This window comes from Ceratotherium simum, chromosome 28, assembly GCF_057802395.1.
Source record: "Ceratotherium simum simum isolate JZ-2026a chromosome 28, ASM5780239v1, whole genome shotgun sequence".
In the NCBI taxonomy this organism is placed as follows: Eukaryota; Metazoa; Chordata; class Mammalia; order Perissodactyla; family Rhinocerotidae; genus Ceratotherium; species Ceratotherium simum.
The window spans coordinates 34,888,055-34,903,630 of NC_141927.1; the positions used below are offsets into that span (position 1 = coordinate 34,888,055).

Consider the following 15,576-nt stretch of genomic DNA (forward strand, 5'->3'; position numbering starts at 1 on the left):
AGTTCATTTCTTCACCCATTAAACGTGTGATTGAAGACTAGTTCATTTTGCATGCGTTATTTTTCTTATATTAAAAAAAGCTATTTATTATCAGCTGTATGCCTGGTACAGTTCTAGGCACACTCTAGCACTTCTAATTTGGATCCCTATAACTCCAAAAAGTAGTCATTTTGTCATCTCCACTTCAGAGATAAGAACACTGAGCCTCTGGTAAGAGGTACAGTGGGGACAGGAACGCAAGTCTCCTCAACTCTTGCCCTACACTCCACTGCCCACTGCGTTTAAAAAAAAAAAAAAGGGGCCGGCCCCGTGGCTTAGCAGTTAAGTGCATGCGCTCCGCTGCTGGCAGCCCGGGTTTGGATCCCGGGCGCGCACCGACGCACCGCTTCTCCGGCCATGCTGAGGCCGCGTCCCATATACAGCAACTAGAAGGATGTGCAACTATGACATACAACTATCTACTGGGGCTCCGGGGGAAAAAAAAAGGAGGATTGGCAATAGATGTTAGCTCAGAGCCAGTCTTCCTCAGCAAAAAGAGGAAGATTAGCATGGATGTTAGCTCAGGGCTGATCTTTCTCACCAAAAAAAAAAAAAGATGCTTTGTTAAATGGCTTAAAGCAAACAACGACTTTCAGGGTGAAGGTCAGAGCAAAGGAAACCTCTCTTAATAAAAAGAAAACCATACTTTCTATAGGATGACAAGTTTGCTACATTTAATGATATAGGTATAGCACACTTTCCATAGACACTTTCTAAAATAAGGTGTTTTGAAATGAAATTTGAATGAAAAGAAACGTATTTTAAACCATATACAACATTCTCTCAATAAAGTCACCTTGACTGGACAGGAGAATGATTTTATAATTCAGAAAATCTACCACATATTTTGTATCATAAGCTTCAACTTCATATGTCAGGTTTTCTTAACAAAGGAAATATGAGCATCTTCTTTTCATCGATGACTTTCTAAAATCCCACTCATAAACAGATACAAAGCATATATCAGTCAATTAGGTCTCAATAAAACTGGAAATTTAAAAAATAAATGATAGTGATTATAGGGGCCAGCCCAGTGGCACAAGCGGTTAAGTGCGCGCACTCCGCTGCAGCAGCCCGGGGTTCGCTGGTTCGGATCCTGGGCGCAGACTGACACACCGCTCGTCAAGCCATGCTGTGGCGGCGTCCCATATAAAGTGGAGGAAGATGGGCATGGATGTTAGCCCAGGGCCAGTCTTCCTCAGCAAAAAAAAAGAGGAGGACTGGCAGATGTTAGCTCACGGCCGATCTTCCTCACAAAAACAAACAAAAAAATTGATAGTGATTAAAAAGAAAAAGTATATATCATACAAGCTGTTGTGTTCTTGAATATTTGTACTACACACTAAAAGCAACAAATAAATGATATTGCTGATATTGCTGGGAGTTTAAATTGGTTCAAACCTTTCTGGAAATGTTCTAAAATTACCTGTGGTGATGGTTGCACAATTTTGTGAATATACTACTAAAAAGCACAGCATTGTACGCTTTAAATTGGTGAACTGCATGATACGTGAATTATTTCTCAAAAAAAGTTATTAAAAAAAACTCTTCTAGAGAACAAATGGGAAATGTGTGTCAAAAGCTTTTGAAACGTTCATATCTGGTAGGTAATTCTACTTCTAGGAATTTATTGTAATGAAATAATCACAGTCATACAGTTTTTTTTAATGTGTAAGGATATTCGTCAAATTACAATACCCAAAAATTGCAAACTGCTTAAAATACCATCAATAGAAGAAATGTAAACAGATATGGCACACTCATACAATGAAATTATATGTCAATTTTTAAAATCACATTCTCAAAATTTATTTCACAATAAAGCATGTTATGGAATAATATTAATGTACAATTCCAATTTGTAAAAAAAAAAATAAATACACGCATCAGAAAAAACACTGGAAGGATATAGAACAAAATGTTAATAATAGTTACTTCCAGTTGGCAGGATTTCAGGTGATTTTAATCTTCTTTATATCTTACTGGTTTTCAATTTCTCTACAATAAACAATCCTTTCATAACTTAAAGATAATAAATGTTACTTTTAAACTAGTAGCCACTTTGGAAACTACAAATTTTGCATTAAAACATAAAAAACAAGGCCATCAGCATTTCTTAGGGGTATTATGTGTGTATGTATGTATGTATATGTGTGCAATACATTAATTAATACCTTAACCTTAATACCTTAACTACTTCTATCACTCAATAAAATAAATTCTAATGATCAAGGCTTAACTGTACAGGTGATAACACAGAAACCATGAGATGACCAAAAGCATATTAACTCTACCTCATACACAAAGCCATGTTATCTAATTTAAGTTTAAAAAATTATTACATCAAATCATGTTTGCTTCCACATCTAGGAAAACTCAACATATATGTTCATTTCAAGATTTTAAATAATTATCATCCTTGCAAGGGAAAAAATTAGCAAGGAATATATTTAACTTTCAGCAAGAATAAAAAAGAATAATATTCTATTGCATTACAGAAAGGAATTCAAAGATACGTACATAAAGTACAACAAAAAGTTTCTCACCACAATCAAATATGAAATACTATATGCTAATGTATTTGGATCCTGCAGAGATCATAAAAAACACAGACAGCTTAAAGTGACAAAATTATAATAACCAAATAAAGGCTTTAATTTATGTATGTAGATGTGTTATAAAAATGTCTTTCTTAAAGTCTACACTGCAGAGTTTTATGCAAATAGACTGTATTCATCAGGAAGTCGAAGGGAAAAAAAAGTCAACTTTTTCTGCTATCAAAATCCTCGAAAGTCAACATTTAACCTTTCCAGGGCCGGCTCCGTGGCTTAGCGGTTAAGTGCGCGCGCTCTGATGCTGGCGGCCCGGGTTCGGATCCCGGGAGCGCCCCGAGGCACCACTTCTCCGTGCAACGCGAGGCCGAGTCCCACGTACAGCAACTGGAGGGATGTGAACCTATGACATACAACTATCTACTGGGGCTTTGGGGGGAAAAAACTGAATAAATAAAATCTTTAAAAAAAAAAAAAAAAAAAACATTTAACCTTTCCAAACATCTAAGAAAATAGTCTAGAGAGCCAGAGAAGCACAATCATTAAGTTTCTCCAGTTTCAAAAGAAATTTGGTTCACCTAGCCAAACTACAGAAAAGGCCAAGAATCAAGAGGCACCAAAGAAGAAGAGTCAAACACAGATTGTCACTACTGATTACTTCTCAGGTTAATACTTTCTGAATGGTTACATTAATGTGAAAGCAAGAGAGTCAAACCAGTTTTTGTAAAATAAGATACTTAGGAGATTATTAATATAGGCAAATTTGACATTTTCTAAGCAAAGGCATTGTTAGAGTTTGCCCATTAATCTAAAACCAATAGTCATTGAATCCAACCAAAATGTGCAACAGAGATGAACTCTGAATAAACAACACTTTGTATAAAATGGGATGATTCTTGTAGGATTCAGTATTATTTTTTGTTTCATATTCATTAATAAAGCACCAAGATTTCAAATCACTAAATTCCGACACTAAATGTTAGGGAACTGTTTTTTCCTTTTAAATTGTCTAGATAACTCTTTTGATAATAACAAATAAAACCTGGTGATTCAGTTTTGACATCTGCTGACCCACATGGTTCATTTTCCAGCAGACTGGTACCCCTGAAGTCCAACTACCACTGAAGCAATACCAGCTAACCAACGTGGTGGTCTCTGCAGCTTCTTTGTTGTTGTTCAATTAATACATTTTTTTTTTTTTTTTTTTTGCTGAGGAAGACTGGCCCTGAGCTAACATCCGTGCCCATGTTCCTCTACTTTATATGGGACGCCGCCCCAGCACGGCTCCACAAGCAGTGCGTCGGTGCACGCCCAAGATCCGAACCGGCGAACCCCAGGCTGCCACAGCTGGAGCGCGCGCACTTAACTGCTTGTGCCACTGGGCCAGCCCCTCTGCAACTTTTCTTAAAAGGCTTACTACCTGGGTGGTGACTACATGACCTTCACTTTCTAATGATTTGTTTGTACTGTACATTTGGGTTTTAAGCTTTTTTCTTTATACATCATCTTTCACAACTTAAAAGTTTTTAAAATGCTTATTTTTTCTTTTGTTTTTTTAATGTACAGCTTTCTTAAGATTCCACAGTTAAGAGATGTTGGTAACACAAGACTGTCTTGGTTATAATTAAAATGCCACTAGGCAATCTTCATAAGAGACTTCTTAATCTTCTTCTTAAGAAGATAAACTAAATCAATTCGATAAACTAAATTTTGTTTTACCCACAAAATCCCAGGAAGCCACACATTTCTTAAATTTAAAGTATCTCCTTATATATTTCAGGATGTATATAAGTTACACCAAAATAAGAAAAAGCCTGTCCTCTGGTACAAAAATACTTTAGTGTTGTTCAGTGTTTGATTATCTGTTAAAATAAGGATAATGCAGGGTATGAAGAAAAAGTCAAGAAACATTTTAAAAAAATTTTTTTAAGTAATCAGACTGAAATCTAAAAGTCTTATTCTACTTAACATGGCACTCTATTGGGCCTGAAGAGTTCCTGAAATCTCAATTTCCTCATCTTTAAATTGGGTTAAATAATTCTTGTGCTTTCCAATGGCACATTAAAAAAAAAGTTATTGTGTGGGAATTCTATCAAACATCTCAGAAGGTGTCATATAAGTCCAAGGTATTATTAGATAATAATATTCATATATTTATATGGTTAAATGGAAACTATATGAATATGAAAATTTTTCATTTTCCTACTCACTTTCTACTGCATATAGCCCTAAGTTTAGATGAAAAAGGGAACCTAGTAAGAAAAAGTTATCACTGTAGATAAGTGAATGATGACACATATCCACATCTAAAATTTCAAAATAAGCCAAGAATCCTTTTTCAAAGAGCTTTTCAAATTCAAAATCTTGTCAATATGCGGATGTACTTTGCCATATATTAAAGCATCCATATATTAAAAACTGAACATTCTCTAAATTCACAAAATTTAAAATATGCCTTTTACCTTCTTTTCATGTGACACTGTACAGGCACAACATAACACAGAAGTGTTTACAAGTACTTATTAAGTACTTCATAAGGTCAACAATAAAAAACCAAAACCAAAACTGTTAGCTTTTAAACAATGTGTTAGGTAGTCGTAGTATAATCAATTTCTTAAATTTACCTTTATTAATATTTATAAAAAGATCAGCCTACAGAAATAAAGCTCACCATTCATTTAAAAACAAATGCTGGATATGTTGTTTATTAACAAAGGAATAAATCATCTTAGCTGCTCTTTCAAAAAAAATTTTTTTTTAAAGTAAAACTACAAGCAGCATTGCATCAAGAAAGATTTCACGGATAGATACTACATTCTAAACCTTTTAAAGCTTTAATGATTTTAATTTTTTAAGTGTCTAAAACAGACTTTTTGTTTTAAAAGAACCCAATGACTAAGTATCCATGGTAACTTATTTTCTTCTTGATAGACAAAAGTAATTAAAAATAATCAATGATTTAAAAAATCAAGATTTTTTAAAATTTGTTTTCAAGTAGGTATTTTTAGCTCATTTTAAAAAACTTACCAATGTCTCAATTTCCTTTCCAAGTTCTTTTCTAGGACCATGATGGACCTCTTATTTTTTCATTTCATTGCTATTTTATTTCATTGATAATTTTATTAAAACTGGAAAAATTCTGCTAGAAAAAATTTCATTACACAAACTTCAGGATACTTAGACATGATTCATTTACGAACGTAAAAATATTTTGTGCATATGCTCTATGTACAACATGTGAACCAAGTATGAAAAAAGAGAAGCAAGCTCCTTTGCCTCACTGCAACTTAATCCCCTTGCACTCATTATACTAAACGTGCCTACCCTTGAGTATTCTCCCTCACCTTGAGCTTTCACACAAAGCTCAAATACTTTCCTAATAACGAAGTAATGTGATGTGGTATAAAGAGCCACGTAGCAGGTTTGTGACCAAAGCCTTGGACTTAACTTCTCTAGGCCTCAGTTTTCTCTCTTGTAAAATAAAATAGTTGGACTACATCTCTTCCGTTTAAATAGGCTATCAGGGACCTAATTTAGGACCTGCTATATTACTTATAACAGCAAAAACCTGTTAACAACCTACTGTTAATCAATATTCCAAACAATGGAACACTATACGACCCTTAAAAAAAAAGTTGTAGATCCATATGTGCTAATTTAAAAGGATGTCCCAGATAGCCTGTTAAAAAAACAAAGGGCAAAATGCAGATAGTAGGACTTGATTTGTATGTATTTTAAGACAAACATACATATACACATACAGACACACAAGAAACTTCAAAATGGTTATCAGTGGGGAACAGGGTGTTAACTTTTTTTTTCACCCCTTAGCATTTTATATGTGAAAAACATTTTTAAATAATAAACATGTATTATTTTTATGAAATGTTTTTGAGTTTTTTTTTTTTTTGAGGAAGACTGGCCCTGAGCTAACATGTATTGCCAATCTTCCTCCTTTTCTCCCCAAAGCCCCAGTAGATAGTTGTATATCATAGTTGTACACCCTTCTAGTTGCTCTATATGGGACGCCGCCTCAGCATGGCTTAATGAGCACTGTGTAGGTCCGCGGCCAGGATCCGAACTAGCGAACCCTGGGCCCCCGAAGCAGAGCATGCGAACTTAACTGCTACGCCACCAGGCCAGCCCCTGAATTTTTTAAAGAAACTAAAAGGAAAGGTCTGCTGATCCAGGTACTATAATTAGAAAAGACCTGGGTTCAAATACTGGCTTTGCTATTTACCATCTGTGTGATGTTATTAAGTTACTTAACCTCAATTTCTCCATCTGCAAAAAGGAGTTAATAGTACTAACCTCATACAACTGTTGGGAGGATAAAAGGAAATCATGCATGTAAGACACTCAGCATAGCACATACAGGACAACAACTATTAGCAGCTATTACCATGATTATTATGAATATTATTATAAACTCCAGAAACTGAGTGTCTTTAGAATCAGATTTGACAATTCACTCAAGGATGACCAATCTCAAAGGCAACCAATTTCCTTTACCCAAAATTCATTCAATCTGATCAGCAGAAGAAAGAGCACATTTATTAATTTAAGGTTAAAAAAAAAAAAACTATCACAGGTAGCAGGTGGGCTGATGGACATGGTAATCAGAGCTAAGTTTGGGTTTTAATTAAGCAACATCGAACTAGAATAGCCTTCTTCATTTATATGGATACCTATTCAAGAAACCAGAATACTGATGGGTGAGACCCTGATCTTTACAAAATGCTGAACACAAAGGAATACAGTTTTTTGAGTAATTCAAGTTTCCAAGGTTAGTTTTTTCTTATTTTAATATACAACAATTTCTCATTTTCCTAGAAATTTATGGCACTGATAGTTCATGCACATAATTTACCAATTAATTACAAATAACATGTCAATCAAGTGGCAGATATAAAAACGAAATCTCCATAAAAATAAATTCCAAAAAACACACTGAAGGGTAATTTTGAGTGGACCTTTTCCTCACAGAATTTTTAAAAATTCAGACTGAATATTATCAAATCAAAATACTCCAAGTTGTAAATCTGGCCTTTATACAAAGGCGCTCTCACAAAGTACCACTCTAACAATATTCAATTTAATTTCTCCAAAAGATCAAGAACACATCCTAAATTTCTATATAACACCTGAAAGGGTATTGCATTAGGGTAAATTAAATCAATATGCAGTACAACTGGTTTTTGAATCCATCTTACTACAATTTTTTTTTTTTATAATTTTATTTATTTATTTTTTCCCCCAAAGCCCCAGTAGATAGTTGCATGTCATAGCTGCACATCCTTCTAGTTGCCGTACGTGGGACGCGGCCTCAGCATGGCCAGAGAAGCGGTGCCGCGGTGCGTGCCCGGGATCCGAACCCGGGCTGCCAGCAGCAGAGCGCGCTCACTTAACCGCTGAGCCACGGGGCCGGCCCCATCTTACTACAATTTTAACAGGCCTTCCTGGTATTAAAGAAGTTTCAGTATCAATGATGGATTCAAGTTTGGATTACCCCAATTACAATTATGAAACGGAAACAAAAGATCACATACACGTTTAATCCTTTTCAGTATGAAAATAAACTAGGCTCCATTTAACAATCACTGTAAATTTGTCAGGATTTAAACCTGTAGACTAGTGACTATTTCAAATCACACAAGTAGTTGCATTTGAATACATGAAAGAGTTACTGTAGCTTTCCTGACAGTGACCTGAAGTTCCAACCAAAAAAGCAATGGCACCTCAATGAGGCTCTAAGAACTGCATGCCTACTTCACAGATCAATGCACTGTGCCGAACTGGTATTTGGAGATTGTATTGAGCTAGCTACATGAAAGCAAAGGGAAAAGACGGAGAGAGAGTTTATAAAAAAACAGTTAACACACCCATCATCTATAAGCGCTATCAGAAACACATTTTACATTACACACATTTCTAATTTTCCAACATTCAAAATACAGCAAACAGATAATCCATCACAAGCAAATCTTCCTACCCCTTCTCATCCCCACACACAGCGCTTTGCCAGAAGCACAAGACCAAGTAAAATAACCCATGCAATTTCCTTGTTTACTTAAAGAATTGCAGAAAACATGTTGACGGCTTCTGAAACAAATGCAGTTTCAATATTTAAAAGACTTTTCATGATCATGTTTGAACTATGGGAGTAGTAATGATTCCTTCAGTTAGTAAAAATCTAGTTTTAACTTTATAAAAAGGGTTAAATTTTACACTGCAGTTTATTAGCATGCCTTGTTTGCAACCAGAAGGAAGAGGGAAAAGAGGGGAGGGGGGAAGCAGCAAAACATACAAGATGGAAAACATCACTACCTCCTTTGGTGGTTAGCAGCAATTTCAAATGACCCCAAGATGTAAGGGAAGAGTTCATGAATAGAAAGAAAGGGAGTTAGCAATCCGAACTGGCCCCTTCCAGATTCATACTGATGTCGGAGAGAAAGAATTTATTTACACTGCAGTGCCTGGCAGCAAACATGGCTGCCCCTGCCCCCTTTAAATGTGAATAGTCTTCACTCCCTCACCAAAACCATCAAATTATGGCCATGTCTCTCCCTGTCTTGCTACCATAACACTAACACATCTCCTCTTCTCTCAAAACAGTACAACCCACACCTCCCCATTTCACAACAATCACGACACCATTAGCTTCTCTATTCTCTAGCCTTGAAAGAAAAGGCACAGAATACACATAAATATAGGAACAAAAGGCTTTCCCTTCCTGACACTTGAACAACCGCCTTCCCCTTCTTTTCCTCCCATTCTGTGATGCTTGGTCGACAGTTCTCACCCTTCCCAACCCTCAGTTAATTTCGTTCCCTGTCCCAACCCTAGGTCTTCCAGGTTCCCATTTCCTATCTTCCTATTGCATCCTCTCTCAATCATTTCTCATCCCTTTTCCTAATCCACCTTGTCTTCCACTTCCATTCCCTCGTCTCTCCCTTGATGCCCCATTTTTCCATCAAATTCTATCCCCTTCCCCCAGACTCTTCTGGTTCCCACACTCCACCCCCAAACCTCCCTATTTCTCCGTCCACCCAGGTCTCTAATCTTCTGCAAACCTAACTCTTCTCCTCTTCCCCTGCCCCTCCCCCGTTCCATCTTTATCCCCGCCCCCATCCCACCTCTACTCCCAATTCCCAGCTCAGCACCACTCCATCTCTTATCCCAATCCTACCTCCCCGGCCCCACCTCCCAATCCCCTCCACACCCCCAACCTTGCCATCTGCTTCTCCTTCTCGCCTCCCTTTGAGGCCATTTGTCCTCCCATCCTTGCTAGGGTCTCTCTCCCTACCCGGGTCCCATCCCTAGGTCGCCCCCTCCTCGTCGTTCCCTCCTCAGCCCTTCCTTCCAGGACACACACACGCACACGCACACACACATTCACTTTACCTTCAGTTTGTTCCATTCTAACCCCCCGGCCGTGTCAGTACGATCACAGGAGAGACACGGAGGCCCGGAGTGGGGCTGGTGTGCGGGCAGCCGCCGGGGCCGCGGGGGGAGGAGACGGAACCAAGCTAGGCCGCATGAAATCCCCGGGCTAGATTTCCCCCGCGCAGGACGCCTCTGCCATGGCGGTCAGCACCGAGGAGGGCCACGGCCGGGCCGGGCCGGGCGTGGAGCGGAGAGGAGGAAGGCTGCGGGAGATGGGGTGGGCAGGGGAGGTGGAGGGATGGGGGGGTCGCCGCGCAGCCGCTGCTGCCAGAGAGGAGCCTGTGGCTGTCGGCCGGGCCGGGACAGCAGGGTCCTCGAGGCTCGACTCGGCCTTCGCACGCCTCTCCGCGGCGACCGTGAACAGTCCCTCCCGGCCTCCGCCTCCGTCCTGGCCGCCGCTCCCGCCGCCGCCGCCGCCGTCGCCGCGCACAAAGCCCCCCCACCCCGACTCTCGGAGCGCCGCCGCCGCCGCCGCCAAATCCTCGGCCCCTCATTGGCCGCCGGCCGCGGTGCCTGCCGGGAAATGCAGTCCCGGGTTTGGGGCGCAGGGGGCGAAAGGAGGAAGAGGCTAGTCAGCCGCGCAGAGAGAGGGGCAGGAGCGAGAAGCAGAAATGTGAGCGGCCCGGGAGAGTCTAGACGAGAAGTGAGACCTCAGGCGATAAAGGCAGAGAGACAGGAAGGAATGATGCAAAGGCGAGTAAAAAACAAAACAAAACCAGAAGATAGGTTAAAGGTTGGGCCTGTGAGGGTAAAATTGTGCTCGTGCGTGTTCTTTGATACTTATTAAATAACACCACATATTAAACACCATATGGTACTTCTTAGAAGGACACTGCTATACAATCCCTGGATGTTAGACATAACCTACAAACGAGTGTCGGGTTAAGATGACCGGGAAAGAGCACAATCGATGTGACTGCTTGGCCGTCTTCTGTCCGACAGCTGTCACAGCACAGCTCCGTATTCCGCATGGGTTTGCATCTGGAAACCGTGGCAGCAATTCCAGACTTGAGCCTTGGGGGGCAGTCTCCCTTTCAGCCCTGGATGTGAGTGCCAGATGGCCCCCCGCCGGCACCCCCCACCCTCCACCTGCCCCCCCCACTCCCAGATCGCAAGCAGTAGAAGGCGGTGGCGGCATCTCAGTCTCTGAGGAAGCGCCGACCTCCTTGGCAGGCGCCGGGCCCCGCACGCCTTCTTCCTGCTCGCACTGCGGGCCCGGAGGCTTGTGGGTAACAAGGACGACGTCAGCGCCGACTGCAACCCGGACCCGAGGGACCGAGAGGGCTCGGTGCCCGTCACGTGCCGGGGCCCTCTGCTGCCCGCCGCCAGACCCTCACTTCGAGGAATGGGAGGGCATTGGTCCCAGACCAGAGCTCACGCAAGAAAGAGAGGAGGAAGAGGGAGTCAAAATTCTCAGCAACCCTCCGGTCCTGCCCATCCTAGGAAATTTGTTAAACAATAGAAGGTTCTGGGTGTATGACAGTAATCTTGCAGGAGTGTGCAGATCTGGTTATTTCCAGGGGCCTGGTGATAATGACTTAGAACGTTGCAGCACAGAGACGTGAACGTGCAAAGGAAATACAGGCAGCAATCAGATGAGGAAACCAATACTCTGTTCTCTCTTCTGAGAATGGTAAAGCCATGTCTCTACTAGACGTTATACTCTCAATTGACATTCGAGTGCTGGATCTATTTGGTACCGATACAAGAAATTCCTGACATCTTTGTCTTTAAATAGCCCTTAAACAAGAAATTAAAAGATTCCTACAGATCAATTATTTTAATGATTACTAATTGTGTATTAGTTTTTAAAAACATAACTGTTAATAATAGGATGATATTCAGAATTTTAGCATTCCCATTATTACTAATCATTAACTGTTTCTAAACCTATGCTTTGTATAGTACCAAAAGTTAAAGGAATAAAAGCACATTTTTGTTGGTTTTAAATGTCTTTTTAGATCACAGACCTCCAACCCCACTTGAACTTATTTCACTTTGATTCTATCTCCTGGAAAGAGAGGTTAAATTGGTCTTTTTTTTTCCCCACATGATCCTTTCTACCTCCATCCTTCTTTTCCACCTTCCTGTATCCTCCTTGCTTTGTTGATAAACTGTTGCCTTCACCTGACACCTGGATTTTCCCCTTAAGGAGAATCTGGTAAATTGTCCCCCAGGGATTTTATTTTAATCTGCTTCTAAAGCTATGCTGACGAGAATTTAAAATTAAAATTATGTGAAGTAGATGTATAGTCTCTTCCTGCAAAACATTAGAAAATACATCTTTAATAATATTTGATATTGAGCATATTTAGGGAAATGGCCATTAAAAATAATAATTTACATTTTTACCATCAAACATCTTCTGAGGTTCAGAACATGCTTTCTCTTCTCCATAGAAAATGAGCAAACAGTTCATTAAGACAGCAATCTAACACAATTCTCAGGGCCAGAGTTACAGAGAAAAAGTTTTTTTTGTTTCTCTTCTGAAGATTATATCCAAAAACTCATTATATGATAAATCGTTTATCTCCTGAAAGTCAAAAATTTGCCAGGCCTGATAATAGGGGAAGGCAGACATTGCTTTGAACAAATAGATTGCAGTAAGAAAGATTTTTAACTCTTCCCTTTTCAGAACAGGATTGCTGACATATGGCTGTGGTAGAAAATCTAGCTCATCTTTCAAATACTGAGCTTGGAATTGTTCATCTGGTTTATGAATACTTAATGATTTAAACTGTGCCTGGTTGTAAGTGAATACAATGCCTGAATAAGAATATTTCCTGGTATAAAATGTCTTCCAGGGAGCTGAGAGGAATATTTTTGCATCCTTTATGATCTTTTCCAGAAAAGTACACGTACTTGCTAGTGCAGTGATTAATTTATAAAATTAATATGGAAATTATACCTACCTAGACTTTTAGAGCTCAAAATTTACCATTTTACCATCAGGAATTTTCAGAGAAGGAAAGGCAAAGAGACCAACCTTTGTAGATTTTGTTAATTCTAGTAAACAGAGACTGTGAAGTGAAATCTTTATGTGGAAAGTTGGGCATCAGACATGCACAAAGGGCCCTCTAGTGACCAAACTGAAAAGTTTTGCCTATTTAACATAGTTGATTCATTTGGTTATTAGCTGAAAAATGCTTTGAGGATTAAAAGCAGTCTGCATTTTTTTTAAAAACTGAAATTTAATGCCGCCATCTTTCATTCTTACAAATGTGCAGTCCAAATGAGTAACGTCTGTGGTCAGCTCACGTGTTAAGAGAAGTATTCTCCGTGTGAAAGCCATTCCTTGCGGTCTAGTGTTAGTCAAATTAGAGCCACTAAAAATTTTGTCTTCCTTCCAGAGCCAGATAAAATGGGTGGATAGAGATAAGTAGGGAGCGAGAACATTTCAAGATCTTGCACTTTCCCAAGATGGCTCAGGTGCCCATTCTAGGAACTGAAGTGCCCCCAAACCTCCAGTTCCCGTCACTGCACAGATACTGTAATATACATTTTAAATGTTATTTGAGATTTCTACACAAAATAACTACTGATCATAAACAATACCTGTTAAGAAAACATTTCTAAAGGGAATTTGTTTAGTGAAATTCAGATTTCCATGTGAAGATTTCACAGATTCCAGTCTTGGGCCCAGGAGAAGGGAGAGGGATGTTTTCCTTATCATTCCCACAGTTTCTGCCACTCCCTCTCCCCACCACTCCCTCTCCCCGCCAACCCCCACCCGGCAGTTGCGGAGTTGGAGGGGGTGCGGCAATACATCAAAATGATGTAATTCCTGACTCCAAGATGGTTACCATGGCGACTATCAGGCTTATTACGCTATCGGTAGGGTAAGAGCTTCTTTAATCCAGCCTTCAGTGAAGGGTTTTCGGTGCGAGGGTGTGTGTGTGGGTGGTGTTAGTCCACAGCCTACAGAGTGTGGACAGGCAGAAAAGCGTCAGTCTTGGGCCCCCCAACACAGACTCTCCTTAAACTTAACCCGATAGAGAATTCATTTCACCGGTGGGAACCAGACCTTGGTGCCTCCCCGGCTGCACCGCGAAGGACGCCCTCCCTCCCCAGAATCTGAGCGCTCATTGGTGCGTGGTGTCGTCACTCAGTGACGTTACCGGGCGAGGAAGGAGGTGGAGCCATAGAGACTTGGCCTCAGGCCCTTCTAGCTTGGGGAACTGGGGGAGGGGGAAATCCAGAAGGGACCAGAGGACCGAGGCAGCCGTTCCGGGGAGCCGGCCCGAGGAGGAACAGGTGGGGGGGCCAAGTCCTCCGGCTGTTACGTGGTGGACCGAGCTGTCTGTTTTCCTCCGGAGCCCGCTCCCTCCGCATCCTGCTCCTCCCATCAGCGCCCAGTTTTCCCGACAGGTTCCAGTTCCCCACCGCGCTCTCCTCAGCCCTTGACCTCGCCCCCTGCCTGCCCCCCAACTTTGGAGCTCAGCCTCCTTGCCCCCTCGTTCCGTGCTTCGCTTCTTTTCTCTTCCGTGCCCCGCGCCCTGCTTCTCCTCGTCTACCTTCCGTAATCCCGGATCCCCTACGAGGTTCGGTGTTCCGGTGCCTGCACCACCCCCCACCCAAAAACAAGGAACCCGACCTCAGCACAACCAACACAGTCCACCAACACACAACGCGCACAAAAGCAACCGGCTGAGGCAGCCAGCCGAGGGAGCGCTTTGCCCCCGAGTCGTCCAGTGACAGATGCACAGGTAACCCGGGGAGGCTGAGGCCCAGGCATCGGGCGGGGCGGGGCGAAGACGCAGGCGGGGATCGCCGCCCGGCCCCGCCCCGGCCCGGCCCCGCCCGCCTGGGAGGGGGTCGCCCACAGCCCTGGGCGGAGTGCCCGGGCCAGAGGGCAGATGAACCGCAGGATCGGGTGTGGCCTCCGTCCCGCATGAGATCGCCCGCCCTTAGTCTGGGTTCAGATGTTCCGAAGTATTATTTGAACCCTTGTTCAGAATGTCAGCTGTGTGGTTGAGGTTTCTGTCCAGGAGAGACCCTGCTAGTGCTTTCCCAGCTGCAGGAAAGCGAAGTTGAGGCTCTGAGCTACTAAGGCTCCTTGCTGCCCTTGGCTGAAAAGCGCCACAGGTTGGAAAAGGGTTTTGGTAAAGTTTATTTAAAGGTATAAAGCTCAGTTTGGACTTTTTGGAGAATCAATAGCAGAGGAAACCGGTTTACCTCCACTTGAACTATTGGTAGGTACGATGTACATCTTCATTGCTACATTCACGAGATTAGTGAGTACTTTCAATCTTTAAAATTTGGGGCAGCCTGGACAACTATGGTAAAAAGCTAGTTGAAAACAAATCCAGGATATTTACTTTCTACCTGTATTTTTAAGCAACAAATAAGTATATGTTGCTCAGCTTCTTAAATATTTGGCAACCCTTCAAGTAGATTAGTAGGTACTATTGACCAGAAATCAAAATGTCTGTGAAGACCATATTACCATTATGAGCATCATCATATTAGAGATCATTATTTGTTGGGATCTCAAAGTACCATTCTCAAATCCAGGGCTAAAAAAATATTATTCATGACT

General features: G+C 41.4%; 1 protein-coding gene across 4 annotated transcripts in view; it reads right to left on the bottom strand.

Annotated features, from left to right (window-relative positions):
• Nucleotides 1–10,440, bottom strand: part of NSD3 (nuclear receptor binding SET domain protein 3) — a 103,511-nt gene extending 93,071 nt beyond the window's left edge. For all 4 annotated transcript variants that reach the window (XM_004428869.3, XM_004428868.3, XM_004428867.3 and 1 more), the window contains exon 1: nucleotides 9,996–10,440. The gene's annotated coding sequence lies outside the window, so the exon portion shown is untranslated. The remainder of the gene's footprint in view (nucleotides 1–9,995) is intronic.
• Nucleotides 10,441–15,576: the final 5,136 nt, after the last annotated feature.